Source organism: Sciurus vulgaris (genome assembly GCF_902686455.1).
Source record: "Sciurus vulgaris genome assembly, chromosome: 2".
NCBI lineage: Eukaryota > Metazoa > Chordata > Mammalia > Rodentia > Sciuridae > Sciurus > Sciurus vulgaris.
In genome coordinates, this window is record NC_136462.1 from 131,853,394 (window position 1) to 131,874,409 (window position 21,016).

The following is a 21,016-nucleotide window of genomic DNA, read 5'->3' on the forward strand; positions in this document are numbered from 1 at the left end:
TCCCTGGAACCAGTAGCGGGCTAGGGGCAGCGTTCTTCGGAAGCACTGCATTATCAAATTAATCCAAGACTTCTGGCTACTGAAGGCTGGTAGGTGATACACTGGAAATCTACAGGGTCACTATAAGCCAATAGAGGAAATCTACAATATCACAGAGTCCCATTGACATCTGACCAATATGAGAAAACAAGGGAAGAAAATGTCTGAAACAAACCTAGATACTATATCAGTAAAACCTAATGACAGCACGGCAGAAGAAATGTCCGAAAGGGAGTTCAGAATGTACATAATTAAAACAATCAGGGAAGCAAACGAGGAGATGAAAGAACAAATGTGGCACTAAATGAATGCACTAATCAACAGTTAAAAGAGCAAATAAGGGAAGCAAAAGAGCTTTTCAATAAAGAGTTAGAGATACTGAAAAAAAAACAAACAGAAATCCTTGAAATGAAGGAAACAATAAACCAAGTTAAAAACGCCATAGAAAGCATAAACAATAGGATAGATCACCTGGAAGATAGAACCTCAGATATTGAAGACAATATATTTAATCTTGAAAACAAGGTTGACCAAACAGAGAAGATGGTAAGAAATCATGAACAGAATCTACAAGAATTATGGGATATCAAGAAGAGGCCAAATTTAAGAATTACTGGGATTGAGGAAGGCTTAGAGAAACAAACCAAAGGAATGAACAATCTATTCAATGAAATAATATCAGAAAATTTTCCAAATCTGAAGAATGAAATGGAAAACCAAGTACAAGAGGCTTATAAGACTCCAAATATGCAACAACGGACCTACACCAAGGCACATTATTATGAAAATACCTAACATTCAAAATAAAGACAGAATTTTAAAGGCCGTGAGAGAAAAGAATCAGATTACATTCAGGGGGAAACCAATAAGACTATCAGAAGATTTTTCAGTCCAGACACTACAAGCTAGAAGGGCCTGGAACAACATTTACCAAGCCCTGAAAGAAAATGGATGCCAACCAAGAATTTTATACCCAGCAAAACTTACTTTCAGATTTGACGATGAGATAAAATCCTTCCATGATAAACAAAAGCTAAAGGAATTTACTAAAAGAAAGCCGGCATTACAGAACATTCTCAGCAAAATATTCCATGAGGAAGAGATGAAAAACAACCATGTAAATCAGCAGAGGGAGGAACTACCCTAAAGGAATAGCCAAATAAAGGAGAAACCAAATCATGTCAAAAAACGAAAATGAGTCCAATGACTAGGAATACAAATCATATCACAATAATAGCTGTGAATGTTAATGGCCTGAACTCATCAATCAAAAGACATAGGCTGGCAGATTAGATTAAAAAGAAAAATCCAACAATATGCTGCCTGCAAGAGACCCATCTCATAGAAAGAGATACCCATAGACTAAAGGTGAAAGGATGGGAAAAAACATACCATGCACACGGACACAGCAAAAAAGCTGGAGTATCCATCCTCATTTCAGATAATGTGGACTTCAAGCCAAAACTAGTCAGAAGGGATAAAGAAGGACATTACATACTGCTTAAGGGAAGCATAAATCAGCAAGACATAACAATCATAAATATCTATGCTCCGAACATTGGCTCATCCATGTACGTCAAACAAATCTTTCTCAATTCCAGAAATCAAATAGACCACAACACAATAATACTAGGTGATTTTAACACACCTCTCTCACCGCTGGATAGATCGTCCAAACAAAAATTGAATAAAGAAACCATAGATCTCAATAACACAATCAACAATTTAGACTTAACCGACTTATATAGAATATACCACCCAAGAAAGAATGAATAAACTTTCTTCTCAGCAGCACATGGATCCTTCTCTAAAATAGACCATGTTTTATGCCACAAAGCTACTGTTAGCAAATACAAGAAGATAGAGATACTACCTTGTACTCTATCAGATCATAATGGACTGAAATTAGAAATAAATAACAGAATAAAAAACAGAAACTTCTCCAATACTTGGAATTTAAATAACACACTATTATACGATGAATGGATAACAGAAGACATCAGGAGGGTAATTAAAAAATTCTTAGAAGTAAATGAGAACAAAGATACATCATATCAAACTCTCTGGGACACTATGAAAGCAGTACTGAGAGGAAGATTTACTTCATGGGGCACATTCAACAAAAGAAGTAGAAATCAACAAATAAACGACTTAACACTACAGCTCAAAGCCCTAGAAAAAGAAGAGCAGACCAACACCAAAAGTAGTAGAAGACAGGAAATAGTTAAAATCAGAGCTGAAATCAACGAAATTGAAACAAAAGAAACAATCGGAAAAATTAACAAAATAAATAGTTGGTTCTTTGAAAAAATAAACAAAATTGATAAACCCTTAGCCACGCTAACAAAGAGAAAGAGGGAGAAAACTCAAATTACTAAAATTCGGAATGAACAAGGAAATATCACAACAGACACGAGTGAAATACAAAACATAATTAGAAGCTATTTTGAAAATCTATACTCCAACAAAACAGAAAACCTTGAAGACATCAACAAGTTTCTAGAGACATATGAATTACCTAAACTTAACGAGGAAGACAGACACAACTTAAATAAATCAATTTCAAGCAATGAAATAGAAGAGGTCATCAAAAGCCTACCAACAAAGAAAAGTCTGGGACCACATGGGTTCTCAGCCGAGTTCTACAAAACCTTTAAAGAAGAGCTCATTCCAATACTTCTCAAAGTATTCCATAAAATAGAAGAGGAGGGAACCCTCCCAAACTCATTCTATGAAGCCAATATCACCCTGATACCTAAGCCAGACAGAGATACATTGAGGAAAGAAAATTTCAGACCAATATCCTTAATGAACATCGACACAAAAATTCTCAATAAAATTTTAGCAAATCGCATACAAAAATATATTAAAAAGATAGTGCACCACGATCAAGTGGGTTTTATCCCAGGGATGCAAGGTTGGTTCAACATCCAGAAATCAATAAATGTCATTCACCATATCAACAGACTAAAAGTTAAGAATCACATGATTATTTCAATAGATGCAGAAAAAGCATTCGATAAAATACAGCATGCCTTCGTGCTCAAAACACTAGAAAAAATTAGGGTAGTGGGATCATTTCTTAACATTGTGGAGGCCATGTATGATAAGCCCATGGCCAATATCATTCTAAATGGTGAAAAACTGAAAGCATTCCCCCTAAAAACTGGAACAAGGCAGAGATGCCATCTTTCACCACTTCTATTCAACATTGTTCTTGAGACTCTAGCCAGAGCAATTAGACAAACCAAAGAAATTAAAGGGATACAAATTGGAAACGAGGAACTCAAACTATCCCTGTTCGCTGATGACATGATTATATATTTAGAGGAACCTGGAAATTCCACCAGAAAACTCTTAGAACTCATAAGTGAATTCAGTAAAGTAGCAGGTTACAAGATCAATGCTCATAAATCCAATGCATTTTTATACATAAGTGATGAATCTTCAGAAAGAGAAATTAGGAAAACTACCCCATTCACAATAGCATCAAACAAAATAAAATACTTGGGAATCAATCTCACAAAAGAGGTGAAAGACCTCTACAATGAGAACTACAGAACACTAAAGAAAGAAATTAAAGAAAACCTTAGAAGATGGAAAGATCTCCCATGTTCATGGATAGGAAGAATTAATATTGTCAAAATGGCCATACTACCAAACGTGCTATATAGATTCAATGCAATTCCAATTAAAATCCCAATGACATACCTTACAGAAATAGAGCAAGCAACTATGAAATTCATCTGGAAGAATAAGAAACCCAGAATAGCTAAAGCAATCCTCAGTAGAAAGAACAAAGCAGGGGGTATCGCAATACCAGATCTTCAACTCTATTACAAAGCAATAGTAACAAAAACGGCATGGTATTGGTACCAAAATAGACAGGTAGATCAATGGTACAGAATAGAGGACATGGACACAAACCCAAATAAATACAATTTTCTCATACTAGACAAAGGGGCCAAAAATATGCAATGGAGAAAAGATAGCCTCTTCAACAAAGAGCTGGGAAAACTGGAAAACCATGTGCAACAGTATGAAATTAAACCCCTATCTCTCACCCTGCACAGAACTCAACTCAAAATGGATCAAGGACCTCGGAATCAGACCAGAGACCCTGCAGATTATAGAAGAAAAAGTAGGTCCAAACCTTCAACTTGTTGGCTTAGGAGCAGACTTCCTTAACAGGATTCCCATAGCCCAAGAAATAAAAGCAAGAATCAACAACTGGGATAGATTCAAACTAAAAAGCTTTCTCTCAGCAAAGGAAACTATCAGTAATGTGAAGAGAGAGCCTACAGAGTGGGAGAATATCTTTGCCACTCATACTTCAGATAGAGCGCTAATATCCCGAATCTATAAAGAACTCAAAAAAACTCTACACCAAGAATACAAATAATCCAATCAACAAATGGGCTAAGGAAATGAACAGACACTTCACAGAAGAAGATGTACAAGCAATCAACAGATATATGAAAAAATGTTCAACATCTCTAGTAATAAGAGAAATGCCAATCAAAACTACCCTAACATTCCATCTCACCCCAATTAGAATGGCGATTATCAAGAACATAAGCAACAATAGGTGTTGGCGAGGATGTGGGGAAAAAGGTACACTCATACATTGCTAGTGGGGTTGCAAACTAGTGCAGCCACTCTGGAAAGCAATATGGAGATTCCTCAGAAAGCTTGGAATGGAACCACCATTTGACCCAGCTATCCCACTCCTTGGCCTATACCCAATGGACTTAAAATCAGCATACTACAGAGATACAGCCACATGAATATTCATAGTTGCTCAATTCACTATAGCCAGATTGTGGAACCAACCTAGATGCCCTTCAGTTGATGAATGGATAAAGAAGCTGTGGCATATATATACAATGGAATATTACTCCGCCATGAGGAATGACAAAATTATGGCATTCGCAGGCAGATGGATGAAATTGGAGGATATCATGCTAAGTGAGATAAGCCAATCTCAAAAAACTAAAGGACGAATGATCTCGCTGGTAAGCGGATGAGGACATATGGGGGGGGGTAGGAGAGGTTAGTGTTAAGGTTAGGGTTAGGTTTAGGGTTAGGGATAAGGAGGGTGGTAAGAATGGAGGAAGAAAGGAACGTATAGAGGGAAAAGAGGGGTGGGAGGGGAGGGGGGAAGGGAAAAAATAACAGAATGAATTAAACAACATTGCCCTATGTATATTTATGATTTTTAATTAAAATTAAAAAAAAGTGTGACAATACATCAATGTCCTCTTTTGGGCTTTCAAACCCAATCAGAAAACTATTTTCAGTATATGGAGGCCAAGGAATAAAGATCTCTTCTCCCTATTTCTTTACCATAAACTACCTATACAAAGGAACAGTATACTTTTTTAAAACACTAGTTCCCCCTTTTCCTCAGGAAATATGTCCCAGTACCCCCAGTGAATGCCTGAAACCATCAGTGATATCAGACCCCATATAAACTATGGTTTTTGCTATGCATATACATTTATGATAAAGTTTAATTTATAACTTTCAGTAAGAAATTAACAATAACTAATGATAAAATAGAAATGTTTAGTAATGCACTGTAATAAAAATTATCTGAATGTGGTCTTTCTCTTTAGAAGTATGTTATTGTCAAAGGACGAATGATCTCGCTGATAAGTGGATGATGACACATAATGGGGGGTGGGAGGGGTTAGTGTTAGGATTAGAGTTAGGGTTAGGGAGGGGGGCAAGAATGGAGGAAGGAAGGACTGTGTAGAGGGAAAAGAGGGGTGGGAGGGGTGGAGGGAAGGGAAAAAAATAACAGAATGAATCAAACAACATTACCCTACGTAAATGTATGATTACACAAATGGTATTCCTTTACTCCATGTACAGAGAAACAACATGTATCCCATTTGTGTACAATAAAAATAAAGAAGTATGTTATTGTACTTTCAATTTTTTCACTTAAAGTACTTTATGGCTTCTCTTTGACTTATCTGATTTGCTAGCATCACTATTCTTGTGCTTTGGGGCCAATAAACATTTCTTGAACACAAGCACTGTGATATCTTGAAAGTTCATCAGATTACTGAGGTAGTAAGAAGTGCCTAAGGGTAGGTAGTGTATATATTGTGGATACACTGGGCAAAGAAAGGATTCATGTCAAGGAAGGGCAGAGCAGCTACTCAGGGCATCATGCTACTCAAAAGGGCACACAATTTAAGACTTATAAATTGTATCTCTTCCTAGACTTTTCCATTTAATATTTTCAGACCATGGTTTACTATGGGTAACTAAAACCAAAGATAGCCAAACTGCAGATAATGGGAGAGTATAGTAAGGCAAATGCTATTTATATAAAATGATCTGCTTTATTGCACGAGTAAGACAGTTCTAGGAACTTTGCTATATGAAAAGCAAATATTTCCTGTACAGCCACTAAGAAATGTGGATAGAATACATATGTTGCCTGACTGCCTTAACTGGAAGTTTAAATCATTGAATCATGCTTTTCAAATTGTATTAGTAGTAGTGAGACCCTTCTTGTGGGGAGTTTCATTTCAGAGTTCTGGGATAGAACTTTAGTTTGTTTGGGGCAATAGTATCACAAAGGAAATGGAGCTCAGAGACACCAGGGCAGGGCATACACCTGGCCTTTGGGTGAAGCAACCCTGGATTAAGGAAGTATTCTTTAGCCTTGAGTGAATTTTGGAAGAAAATTGCAAAGGGAGGGTGATCTCTTTAAAAATGACCCAAACCTTTCTTTGGAAATTAAATGTTCAGATATATTAAAAATTCCTAAAATAACATTTTATTTTCCCCCATGGAGTTTATCCTTTCAAGATGTATTGTTCTCCTCAGGTGTCCATGTCCCTGTTAATTTCCATTCACAGTGCTGAAATATCGCATGCTTACTCCAAAAATACAAGTTCATATTTGATACACATTTTATTGATCATGTGTAAATTCTAAAACCAAATGGTGAAGGAGTTATTCTTGATTCTACGGGTGGGGCTAGGAAGAGGAAGAGCAAAGAAAGGAATGCCGCTTTCCCACGTACATGCGTGTGTGTGCCATGTATACATGCATCTTATTTCTCTATTTTTTCAAAGAACTTGTTTGAGCCTTCCCTAGTGCCTGTGGCTAAAGAGAGATTTTCCTTTCCAACCAGGAATCCCATGAATGCATGCTAACACTCTGGCCTGAGACAAGCACCTGTGGCATCAGGGTGGGCGATCCAGACACCAGAGCTGCCTCTCGTGAACAGCACCCTGCTCCACAACAGTATGTACCTTGCATGTGGATCATGGTATTCTACAACTAGAATATGTTCTTATTAGGTAAGCAAAAGAGTTTTTCCATCTTTCTTTCAAAACATAATTTGATGTATGGCAAATTTGATATTCCTGGTCTGTTATGGTTTGGGTGGGGTTTGTCCTCACCAAAATTCATGAAATTTAATTGACATTGTGATAGTGTTGGAAGGCAGGGTGTGGAGCGGTCTTTAAGAAATAATTGAGTTGTCAAGAGCAATCAATGCTGCTCTCATGGTTAATGAGACTGGTTAATTCTTGAGGGAGGGAGGAGAGGAAGTTTTTCACTCTTGGGAGTGGATTAGTTATGGAGAGAGATGATTGTTAAAAAGCAAGGGTGCCTTCCTCTTTTGTCTCTTCCATGTGCACCTGCTTGCCCTTCTTCTTTCCACCATGCATTGAAGCAACATAAAGTCCTCATCAGCACCATAATCTTCAATTTTAGCTTCTAGAACTGTGAGCTACATAGATTTCTATCTTTTATAAATTATCGAGTCTCAGGGATTTGTTATAGCAACAGAAAATAGACAGACGTAGTCCTTTTATTACTTTGAGGAAACCAGTTAAAATCACACATCCTTACCCTGTAGCATACTTCTCACCAGTTGTCACTCTTTGTGGCTTCATCTGTGAACATTGTTGTTACAAAGCACTTCCTGCTCACTCCACAGCTCCTACAGAACAGTCTTGCAAAAGAGGGACCCTTGAGTTCCTTGGAGGTGGTACTCCAATCAATCAATATCTCCCTGTCCCTCTGTTTCTCAGTCTCTCCATCTTTCTCTCTCTCCCCCCACATCTCGTTCTCCCTTTCTCTGCTTTTTCCTCTCTATCTCTAGCTATAAATATTCTTTGTTTCTTGTCATGATATTTAATCTCTGCACAGTCTGCCATTTCAGTGTTGCCAATTCAGTTAGATCAATCCATCTAGCCCAACCCTCTTCCCAAATATGAGACCCCTAGATCTCCCTGTTCCACATGTGGCCACAAAAAAAAATTGTAAAGAAAAACAACAAAACATAAAAACAAAAACCACAAATCCTTCCTGTTCTTCCCCATCAGCTTCTCCTGGGGGACCTCTCCAAAGTACAAAGCCCCCTGGGAGTTCTTCCCTCCTGCTAAGGACAAGAGCTGGAGCCTGGGGAGGTGCTTTGCATTTCTCTTCCCCTCCCAACATTCCATCTGGGGCTGAGTCTGCTCTTAATTTCTATCCACTTCACCTTCTTGGGCTGCCCCTGCTACTACCACTTTAAGATCTTTTGCTCTGAATTCTGCATCCATCCCCTTAATGGCCTTCTGACTTCAGCTTCTACACATAACATGCAAAGTGAGTGATCTAGAATTCTTCTGCTTAGTACTTTTAGGCAGAAACCCAAGAACTAAATTGAGAAATCAAGGGGATCCCTGAAGTGTGGTTTGGCTTTTGTCCAGCCCTAGGCTCAACCAGTTCAAGATTTGACCTTCCCTTGAGAACTTGCATTATTCTCTTTCTAGTCACTGCCCCTGCTACCTTGTCCATTTCTTCTCTCTTCCCTTTTTTTTTTAAATAGATGAGTTAGCATAGAACTTTCATTTTATTTTTAATACTATTTAAATATTCTAACTACACACATTTATTACTTTTCTAAGTAGATTAATCTACATCTTACCAAAGTAACTTTAGTATCCTGAATCCCATTTCTAAGAAGATTCCTGAAGGACTCCATGAGCAAGCCTTATGCCCTGATCCACAAGCTCATTCATTAGGACTGAATTAGCACAGTGGTATCCTTCTATAGGGAAAAAAAATCATATCTTATTTCTTAAAAAATTAGTTTTTGAAGAACATTTTCCTCCCAGATATCTGCACAGCTGACCTTATTATCTTCTTCCAGCTCTTGCACAAATGTCTTCTCCATTAGCCTCTTTAATTGCTATCTGCTTTCCCCACCCTCTCCCATCCAGCAGCCAGGTCCTCTATTTTATTTATGTCAATTATGAACTTATAGCATATTGCTTGCTTATTTTTTATGTCTATTGTTTGTTGTTTGCCATTTTTCACTTACTAGAATGGAAACCCTACCAGGGCAGGAATTTTTGTGTGTTCACCAGTGAGCATCTGAAATAATCTCTGTTGCATGAACAAATGATTGAATGAATGAATGAATGTGAGGTTTTAGTGATTTAGAATGAATTCACCCTGTCAATCTTAAAAATGTACATGGGTCTATGTATTTTGACATTTTTGTTCTTAAACAAATGAGGCCTTAAGAAAGCAAATAAGTATGATAATTGATGTACTCAAACCCTTTAGAACTTTGGGATGGCTGATAGGGAAAGAGTGTACCTATGTGTGGGCATGCATGTACGCATGAGCGTGTGTAGGACAGAGAGGAGACTTGTGTTTGAGTATGATATTGTATCTTTCTTTTCAGTAATATTATCATTTTTAACTCTAATTTCAATCAAAATTGTCCCACTGAGAGGGCATCTATTCCAACATCACCTGATGAGATGTCCTGGTTCCCACAAGGAGATTGCCAATAACCTCAGATCTTTTGTTATGAAAGAAAAGTGTTAATGACTTTTCCTGTTTCCATAGAAATTTCTCTTCTTTCCTAAAGTAATTTATGAGACTGACAATCTCCTAAACAACTGGAATCACTTTTGAAATCTTAGTGAAAAAAGTGAGTTGAATAATCTATGGAAACTAGACATATGAAAACTAATGTTGCTGTAACTGGTAACTAGCAGGGCTGAGGATATGAGGTTTCCCCTCAGCAGATATACTGGTTACTTTTATATGCCATATATTACCATGTTCTTGTTGGCAGACACGCACTGAATCTTGAGACTTATTTTGGAGTGGCAGATTCAGGTCAAAATTTTTCATTGCATGCAGATGGCCATTCACTTTCCTTCTGGGCTGGGTTTCCCTAGTTCTCTTTTTATCCTGGGAGGAGGATAGTATTTTTCAAGGTGTCAGGATATCTCGGGGACTAAAAAGGTCTGTAACAGTCATGCAGAGCCAGTGAGTATATGATCTAGCTGTTTATCTGACATACCAAAGACATTCTTGCATGCTCATGTTTAGTGCAACACTGTTCACTATAGCTAAGATATGGAATCAGTCTAGGGCCCATCCACAGATGAGTAAATAAAGAGAACATACATAATGTAGTATTATTTGGGCATAAAGAATAATAATATATATTTTTTAAAATTTGCAGCAAAATGAGTGGAACTAGAGGACATATGTTAAGTGAAATAAGCCAGACACAGAAAGACAAGTACTGCATATTCTCTTGTCTGTGGAAGCTAAACAAAGTTTACCTGAGCATAAAATAGTGATTACTAGAACTTGTAACAGCATGATGGAATGGATAAAGGTAGGTTAGGTTTGACTAGTACACACTGTATGCAAGTTTTGGAACACTAAACTGAACACTATTAATATGTACAATTAATACATATTAAGCAGAAATAAAATCAAATATTTAAATTGGGGGGGAAAAAGAGCCAGTACAGAGGCTCCTGGATTGAGACACATAGGCCAAGGTGTAGGGTGACTGCAGGGTTGGCTACAGTGCTGTGCCTGAGAATGATTGTGACCCAGTAAGCGGTGGACAGCCTGCTTCAGTCTCTTCCTGGGCTGCAGAGAGCACCTTGTTCTTCTGAACTTGCTACTGACTGGTTTTGTGGTATGACCCAAGAAGTCACTGAGCTTGATGTAGACTCTACAACCTATTTTCAGTTGCTAACTTCAGAATCCATTTCCATGCAGTACCCCACAGCGGGCTTTGTTTGGGGAAGACAGGAAGCCAATTACAGTACTCCTTCATAACATATGGCTGGTGGCTACCCTTGGCTCACTGTCAGATAGCCTGGTTTTACTCTGTTTGTGCACTGTGCTGTTAGTTCTATTTCTTTAAGATTAACACGAAGTTTTCTTCTTGACAATTAAACAGTGTGGTTACTGATAATTGATGAACTGGTCAACAGATTATGACATGATTCTAAATTACCTCCCATCACCTTATTTTCTGTTTTATGGCTTGTGAACATGCTGTGGCGGTGAAGAATTAATTTACATGAGTGTCTGTTGATTGATTGAAAGCATGTATCGATCAGACAGTATAATTTTATGTTTCATGTGATATAAGCCTGTCAAAAACTGTGACACCCAACTTGCTATTATCACATTTCTGATGAAAAATGGAAACACAAAGATTAACAAAGGCACCTAAATTTATACAAATAGTACATAATGGAGAGATCAAGATTAAAGTGGTGTGGCAAATTAGATATTTGTGTCCCCCCAAATTTATATATGTTGAATCTTCTCCCCTAAAATGATGAGACTAGGAGATGGACCCTTTGGGAGGTCATTAAATAATGAGGGTGGAGTCCTCATGAATGGGGTTAGTGCCCTTATAAAAGAGGCCCAATGCTCCTTTGCATCTTCTACCATATGAGGATTTGGGGAGAAGGCATCATCTGTGAACCAGGAAACAAGCCCTTCCCAGATACTGAGCGCTCCAGTGCCTTGATCTTGAATTTCTAGCCTCCAAACATATGAGAAATAAATGTGCATCGTTTAAGTCACCCAAACAATGGTATTTTTGTTATAGCAACCAATATTGGCCAAGACAGCTTTGAATTGGGCATAGAAGTTGTTGTTTCAGCAGACAATAACTCATGTCAATGAATGCATCACTCCTCTTAGCAGACTCTCAACATGTATTTTATGTAAACAGAACTCAATATTCGATTTCCTGCATTCTGTAATATTGAGTAGAGTATCTACCTACCAAATAATAGTTGTGGCATTAAATATTTATGGAATTCATATTTATAATTGATATATAGTCTATATCAGTGTATCTATTTAGGTATCTAGAAACATCTTTATATGTATCTACATAATCTATAATTATATTAGCCAAGTTATATCATTAGTAATCAATTAAATCATTTAAATATTGAAAATAGTACAGGGAAACACCACTTTCAACATTGGAAATATTGAAACAAGTGTTTATGTAGCATCACTGGACATTATATACAAAATTCTTTAATATATTGTATATCAACAAATAAAAGTGATTGTCCATATCAGTCACAGAATTTAACAGTACATATGTGCACTCATAAAGTTATCATAGGAGCCATTTGAACTTCATATATGTCTGATAGTTATTCTGATTTAATAGAAACAAGATTTAATCTGTATATTGGGATTTTAATTTTTTCTTTTGAATTTTTAAATTCTAATTAGTTATATATGACAGCAGAAAGCATTTCAACTCATTGTACACAAATGAAGCAAAACTTCTCATTTCTCTGGCTGTACAGGATGCAGAGTCACACCGTTCATGCAATCGTACATGTCCATAGGGTAATAATGTCTCATTCCACCAGCTTTCCCACCCAAACCCCTTCCTCTCCCCTCACTCCCCTCTGCCCAGTCCAAACTTCCTCCATTCTTCCCTAGCCAACCCTCCAGTTATGGATCAGCATCTCCATATCAGAGAAAAATTTTGCTTAGCATGATATTCTCCAGCTCCATCCACTTACATACAAATGCTATAATTTCATTCTTTTTTAAGCTGAGTAATATTCCGTTGTGTATGTATACTATATTTTCTTTATCCATTCATCTGTTGAAGGGCATCTAGGTTGGTTACATAGTTTATTGTGAATTGAGCTGCTATAAACATTAAGGTGGCTGCATCACTGTAGTATGCTTATTTTAAGTTCTTTGGGTATAAACTAAGGAGTGGGATAGCTGGGTCAAATGATTGTTCCATTCCAAGTTTTCTAAGGAATCTCCATACTGCTTTCCTGACTGGTTGCAACAATTTGCAGTCTCACCAGCAATGTTTGAGTGTACTGTTTCCCCCACATCCTTGCCAGCACTTACTCTTACTTGTATACTTGATAATAGCCATTCTAATTGGAGTGAGATGAAATCTTAGGGTGGTTTTGATTTGCATTGTTCTAATTGCTAGAGATATTGAACATTTTTCATATATTTGTTGGTTGATTTTATTTCTTCTTCTATGAAATGTCTGTTCATTTCCTTAGCCCATTTATTGATTGGGTTCTTTTGATTTTTGGTGTTAAGTTTTTTTGAGTTCTTTATATGGACTAGAGATTAATGCTGTATCTGAAGTGAATATGGAAAAGATTTTTTCCCACTCTACAGGTTCTCTCTTCACATTGTTGATTGTTTCCTTTGCTGAGAAGAAGTTTTTTAGTTTGAATCCATTCCATTTATTGGTTCTTGATTTTATTTCTTGCGTTTTAGGAGTTGTGTAAGGAAGTCAGGTCATAAGCCAAAATGATGAAGATTTAGGCCTACTTTTTCTTCTGTTAGGCACAGGGTTTCTGTTCCATTGCCTAAGTCTTTGATTCACTTTGAGTTGATTTTAATGCAGGGTCAGAGATAAAGTTTTAATTTCATTTTGCTGCACACGGATTTCCAGTTTTCCCAGCACCATTTGTTGAAGAGTCTATCTTTTCTCAAATGTATGTTTTTGGCATTTTTGTCTAGTATGAGATAACTTTATTTATGTGGGTTTGTCTCTGTGTCTTCTATTCTCTACCATTGGTGTACATGTCTATTTTGCTGCCAATACCATGCTGTTTTTGTTACTATGGCTATCTCTGTAGTATAATTTAAGGTCTGATATTGTGATGCCTCCTTCTTCACTTGTCTTGCTAAGGATTGCTTTGGATATTCTGGGTCTCTTATTTTTCCAAATGAATTTCATGGTTGCTTTTTCTAGTTCTATGAAGAATGTCCTTGGGATTTTAAGAAGAATTGCATTGAATCTGTGTAACACTTTTGGTAGTATGACCATTTTTATAATATTAATTCTACCTATCCAAGAACATGGGAGACCTTTCCATCTTCTAAGGTCTTCTTCAATTTCTTTCTTTAGTATTCTGTAGTTTTCATTATAGAGGTCTTTCACCTCTTTTGTTGTATCAGTCCCCAAGTATATTTTTTTGAGGCTATTGTGAATGGGGTAGTTTTCCAAATTTCTCTTTCAGAGGATTCATAATTCTAATGTGCAGCAATGCTTGGGAATCCCTAGCATATGTATTATATGAACAATCATCAGATTTAGTCTCTGAGTATGCCTAAAAATCCATCAAGTATGTGAATGTAGCTCAGTGGTGACGTGCTTGCCTCGTGTGCCTGAGGCCCTGGGTTTCAGCTTCAGTTTCTCTCTTTCTCATATTCTCTCTCTCTCTCTCTCTCTCTCTCTCTCTCTCTCTCTCTCTCTCTCTCTCTCTCTCTCTCTGATTCATTGACTTATCATTCATTTGCTGTGCATAGGCATTCATAAATATCAACTATATGCCAGGCCTTGTGCAGATGCCAAGCACATGGGGTGACTGAAAAATGCATAACACTGCCCTCATGCAATTTTGCCTAACAGGGGAAGACTGACAGTATACAGGTAAATAAATCAACATGTTAAAATATTTTTTAAAAGATTGTGGAAACTGACAAAAAGGTGATGAACAAAATGTTACAGAGACTAAATTTGACTCAAGTCAGCATGCATGAATAGAACACTGCAAGGCAGGAAAGAGTTTGGCATATTCTGAGACTAAACACGAGGCTGAAGTGTCCCAAGGGAAAGGCTGATGAGGAGGTTGAAGAGAGGCATATGGTACAGGATCTTCTAAGTCTTGCCAGTTGTTTGAACTTGGAATATTATGAAGCTATTGGTTATATTAAGCAAGGGGGTTGGGATGACATAGACACAAAACTCCAGTTATCCATTTAAAAGATTATCATGGAGGCCATGCATTCAGTCAAGTAAGAGATGATTGTGTATTGGGGAAGAGTGGTGTTGCAGTAGAGATGGATTCATGACAGATTTGGAGATAGAGTCCACTGGAATCATTGATGAATTGTATGTGATGTGAAGGAAGGAAAGGAATTAGGGATAATTCCAGGTGACTGACCTGAGCAGTTTGTTGAATCTTCATGTCATTTGCTGGAAAGGGAGACAGTTTATGGGCAAGTGGAAGTAGATGTAGATTTGGGAATAAAATTCAGTTATTCTATTTTTTAAGTTTATGATGTCTATTAAGCATCTAAGTGGAATTGACAAGTGGGCAGTTGAATAACCCAGTATCCAGAACACAAAACAACATTCTTAGCCCACCAAAAATGTTCTTGTAACTACTCTCTTGCCACCTTGTTAAACTCATATATTAGTGCTTCTGATTTTTCTGTTACTTTATTAGATTTTTCTACATGTATACTCATGTTATCTGCAAAGAAAGTCATTTTAGATTTACTTCTTTTTAATATGAATGCTTTTAGTTGGCTCTCATTGTTCTTAGTTTATTGGCTAGATGTCCAGTTTGATGTAGACTTCAGGGGGCATGAATAGGATTCATTCGCTTTGTTCTTGATCTTGGTTGCAAAGCATTCACACTTTCATAATTAGATATGATGCTATTGGTAGGGTTTACAAGGATGCCTTTTGTCAGTTTGAGGAAGTCCCCTTAAAGTCTCAATTTGTTGACAACTATTATCAAAAACTGAACATTGGATTTTGTCAAAAGCTTTCCCTGAATTGTATGTATTCATTGAGATTATTATGTGGGTTTTATGCATTTATTGTATTGATATGCTTCTAATGCCATAGTAATTGATTTTTCAATGTTAAAACAACCTTACATTGCTGGAATAAATCCAAATTTGTCAGGACATGTAATTTTTCAATATGTTACTGAATTTGGTCTGCTCGGATTTTGTTAAGGCTTTTTACATCAACTGTTCAGAAGTTTCTTTTCTTGCAATGTCCTTGGTTTTGATAGAAGGGTAATACTAACTTCATAGAATAATTTGATCAGTGTTTTCTCCTCCTGCATTTTATGTAAGAATTTATAAATATTTGGTATTATTTTTCTTTCAGTGATTGGTAGAATATGCCAGTGAAAGCATTTTGGCGTGGGCTTTGTTTTGGGGAAAAATTTCTATATCTGATTCAAATTCTTTACTTGTTATTGGGCTAGTCATATTTTTTACTTTCTTCTTGTATATATATATATATATATTATGTGATAATGTGTGTATTTTTAAGATCCGTCTCATATAAGTCATCTGAATTTGTTTGCATAAAGTCATTCATAATATTCCCATATAATACATTTAGTATCTCTGAATTGGGAGAAAGTAACTCCTCTTTCATTCATGATTTTTGTAATGTTTGTCTTCTGTTGAATCCTTGATCTGTCTGAGTAATGATGTTTCAATTCTGTTAATATTTTCAAAGAATGAAATTTTGATCTTTTTTTCCATTTCATTGACTTCCAGTTATCTTAATTTCAAGCAACCATGGAAATGATGGTGTGCTCTTGTTTTCTGGTTTCTTCGTTCTTAAAGTTGATGCCTTTCTTACCTAATATAATTACACTTTGTTTTTTTTAAATTTGTTCTAATTAGTTATACATGATAGTAGAATGCACTTCACCTTGGTGTACACAAATGGAGCACAACTTCTCATTTCTCTGGCTGTACAGGAAGCAGTCACACCATTCATGCAGTCGTACATGTACATAGGGTAATAATGTCTGTCTCATTCCACCATCCTCCCCACCAGTTAGCATACTGTGCAGTAGACTTTTTTTTTGTAGTTCTGAGTTTAGCATGTGTATATTAATTTAACCACCATGCAATCAGTGTGCAAAATATTCTCATCACTCCACAGAACTCCCTCTGGCTACCCCTTTATCAACCCTCCTTTACTTTTACCCTAGGAACCACTGATCTAATCTGTGGAATTCTTTGAGACTGGCTTCTTTCTCTTAGTATAACACATCCAAACTTTATCTTTGTTGTGTGAATCACCAATTCATTCCTGCTGTAGTTTGGATGTTGAATGTCCCCAAAATGTCCGGGTGATAAAGGCTTGGTACCTAGCATGGTACTCTTGGTAGTTCATTGACCCTTTAAGAGATTGGGTCTAATAGGAGGTCTTTAGGTTCTTTGAGGTGTGTTCTTAAAAGGGATTATAGAACCCCAGTCATTTCCCTTTTTTGCTTGCCAGTCACCATAAGGGGACAGTTTTGCTTTGCCACGTGCTCCCACCATGGACATGCTGCCTCACTACAGGCAGCCAAGTCCAATTGATAATGATACCTTTAAAGCAAGGCAAAATAAACCTTTTTTCTTTATAGGTCGATTTATCTCAGATATTTGTTATGGTGAATGAAAGCTGACTAATTCCTTTTTATTGCTGACTAGTATGCCATAGTAGGGATATACCAGTTTATTCATTCACTCTTCAAAAGATATTTGAGAAGACCCTTTTCAGCTAGCACAAGTAAATGACAGTGAACATTCACTTACAGGTTTTTTTTGAAAACCAAATTTTCATTTCTCTAGAACAAATACCTAGAAATGAGATCACAGGGTCATGTGTAACTTTATGGTCAGTTTTATAAGAAACTGTCATACTATATTCCAAAGGGTTTTTCTTCATGAACTTTGAAGCTCTCTTCTTAGATACATACCCACTTGAGATTGTTATGTCTTCTTGGTGAATTGAATCTTTTATTAGTACTTATTATCTCTCACAACCCCTGGTAATTTCCCTTGCTCTAAAGTCTACTGTGTTCATGCCAGTATGTCTTATCTTAAGGTAACAATGCCAGCTTTCTTTCTACTCGTTTAATTTTTAATTTATTCCTTATTTTTCTTTGGTGCATTAAAATTATATATATATTGGTGGGATTCATTGTTACGTGTTCATAAGCACATGATAAAAATATAATCTGGCCAATATCATGTTTTTATGGTGCATTTTTGTCTATCATTTACTTTTTTTTGTTATCTAGGTTGTTTTACCTAGAAGGTCATCAGTTTTTTTAATTCTTTTTAAAAAAATTTATTATTTGCTTTTATTTGCCTGTTTTATTGAACTTAATGTGGATTTCATGGAGAGATCATGTCTTTGAGTCTTATCTTTTTTAATCTATTGAAACAATCTATAGATTTTAATTGGCCTAGTCTAACCATTAGCATTTAATAGTTTTTGATGTGTTTGGATTTAGATGGGCAATTTTTTTGATATGAGAAAAATTTAATATACAACACAATAACTAATAATTTAAGAAAAATCTTATGACATACATGCACACTGATAGGCATTTGATAAAATTAAGCACAAATTCTGACTTTAAAAACAAGTTAAAATAAGAATAGTAGGTAACTAAATATAACAGACTATTTACTTTTAAAAAGCAATGATTAGTTTTAACACTAAAACTAATTTATTTATTTATTTGTTTTTTAAATTTATTTATTTTGAGTCATTGTAAACAAGTGGGGTACAACTTGTTACTCTGATTATACATGAAGTAGAGTCATACCATTTGTGTAATCATACATGTACATAGGGTAATGATGTTTGTCTCATTCTGTTATTTTTCCTTCCCTACACCCTTTTCACCCCTCCCAACTTTTTCCTCTATAGAATCCATCCTTCTTCCATTCTTGACTCACTCCCACTCCCCATTATGTATCATCATCTGCTTATCAGAGAGATCATTCGGCCTTTGGTTTTTGAGATTGGCTTATCTCACTTAGCATGATATTCTCCAACTTCATCCATTTGCCTGAAAATGTCATAATTTTATTCTTCTTTATGGATGAGTAATCTTCCATTGTGTGTATATATACCACAGTTTCTCTATCCATTCATCTATCGAAGGGCATCTTGGTTGGTTCCACAATCTAGCTATTATGAATTGAGCAGCTATGAACATTGATGTGACTGCATCACTATAGTATGCTGATTTTAAGTCCTTTGGATATAGACTGGGTCAAATGTGGTTCCATTCCAAGTTTTCTAAGGAATCTCTGCACGGCTTTACATAGTGGCTGCACTAATTTGAAGCCCCACCAGCAATGTATGAGTGTACCTTTTCCCACACATCCTCTTGTTGCTTGTATTCTTGATAATCGCCATTCTAATTGGGGTGAGATGGAATCTTAGGGTGGTTTTGATTTGCATTTCTCTTATTAATAGAGATGTTGAACATTTTTTCATATATTTGTTGATTGCTTGTACTTCTTCTGTGAAGTGTCTGTTCATTTCCTTAGCCCATTTGTTGATTGGGTTATTTGCATTCTTGGTGTAAAGTTTTTTGAGTTCTTTGTAGATTCTGGAGATTAGTGCTCTATCTGAAGTGTGTGTGACAAAGATTTTCTCCCACTCTGTAGGCTCTCTCTTCACATTGCTGATAGTTTCCTTTGCTGAGAAAAAGCTTTTTAGTTTGAATTTATCCCATTTATTGATTCCTGCTTTTATTTCTTGTGCTTTGGGAGTCATGTTAAGGAAGTCTGATCATAAGCTGACATGATGAAGATTTGGACCTACTTTTTCTTCTATAAGATGCAGGGTCTCTGGTCTGATTCCGAGGTCCTTGATCCATTTTGAGTTGAGTTTTGTGCAGGGTGAGTAATAGGGGTTCAGTTTCGTTTTGCTGCATATGGATCTCCAGTTTTCCAAGCACCATTTATTGAAGAGACTATCTTTTCTCCATTGTATGTTTTGGCACCTTTGTTTAGTTAGAGAAAACTGTATTTATTTGGTTTTGTCTCTGTGTCCTCTATTCTGTACCATTAATCTGCCTGTCTGTTTTGGTGCCTATACCATGCCTTTTTTGTTACTGTTGCTCTGTAGTATAGTTGAAATTCTGGTATTGTGATACCCCCTACTTCATTCTTCCTGCTAAGGATTGCTGTAGCTATTCTGGATCTCTTATTTTTCCAAATGAATTTCATGATTGCTTGCTGTATTGATATGAGGTACATCACTGGGATTTTAATGGGAATTGCTTTGAATTTGTATAGCACTTTTGGTATTATGGCCATTTTGACAATATTAATTCTGCCTATCCAAGAACATGGGAGAAATTTCCATCTTCTAAGGTTTTAATTTTTTTCTTTAGTGTTCTGTAGTTCTCATTGTAGAGGTCCTTCACCTCTTTTGTTAGATTGAATCCCAAAGAAGTGATCAACAGTCTACCAACAAAGAAAAGTCTGAGACCAGATGGATTCTCAGTTGAGTTCTACAAGACATTCAAAGAAGAGCTCATTCCAATACTCCTCAAAGTATTCCATGAAATAGAAGAGGAAGGAACCAGTCCACACTCATTCTATGAAGCTAATATCAACCTGATACCAAAACAAGACAGAGACACATCGAGGGAAGAAAATTTCAGACCAATATCCTGAATGAACATAGATGCAAAAATTCTCAACAAAATTTTAGCAAATTGCATACAAAAATATATTAAAAAGATAGTGCACCACGATCAAGTGGGTTTCATCCCAGGGATGCAAGGTTGGTTCATCATCCACAAATCAATAAATGCAATTCACAATATCAGCAGACTTAAAGTCAAGAATCATATGATTATTTCAATAGATGCAGAAAAAGCATTTGATAAAATACAGCATCCCTTCATGCTCAAAACACTAGGAAAAATAGGGATAGTAGGAACATTCCTCAATATTGTAAAGGCCATCTATGCTAACCCCATGGCCAATATCATTCTAAAGGATGAAAAACTGAAAGCATTCCTCCTAAAAACTGGAACAAGGCAGGACTGCCCTCTTTAACCATTTCTCTTCAACATTGTCCTTGAAACTCTAGCCAGAG

The 21,016-nt window shown here is 36.4% G+C and overlaps 1 protein-coding gene across 4 annotated transcripts in view; it reads left to right on the top strand.

Moving 5' to 3' along the window:
* The window catches only part of OTUD7A (OTU deubiquitinase 7A), a 346,216-nt gene that overhangs the window by 93,780 nt on the left and 231,420 nt on the right, over positions 1-21,016 (top strand). For 3 of the 4 annotated variants that reach the window (XM_079121947.1, XM_079121946.1, XM_079121948.1), the window contains one exon: positions 7,196-7,364. The exons of the other annotated variant lie outside the window; for it this stretch is intronic. The gene's annotated coding sequence lies outside the window, so the exon portion shown is untranslated. The remainder of the gene's footprint in view (positions 1-7,195; positions 7,365-21,016) is intronic. 4 annotated transcript variants of the gene reach the window in all.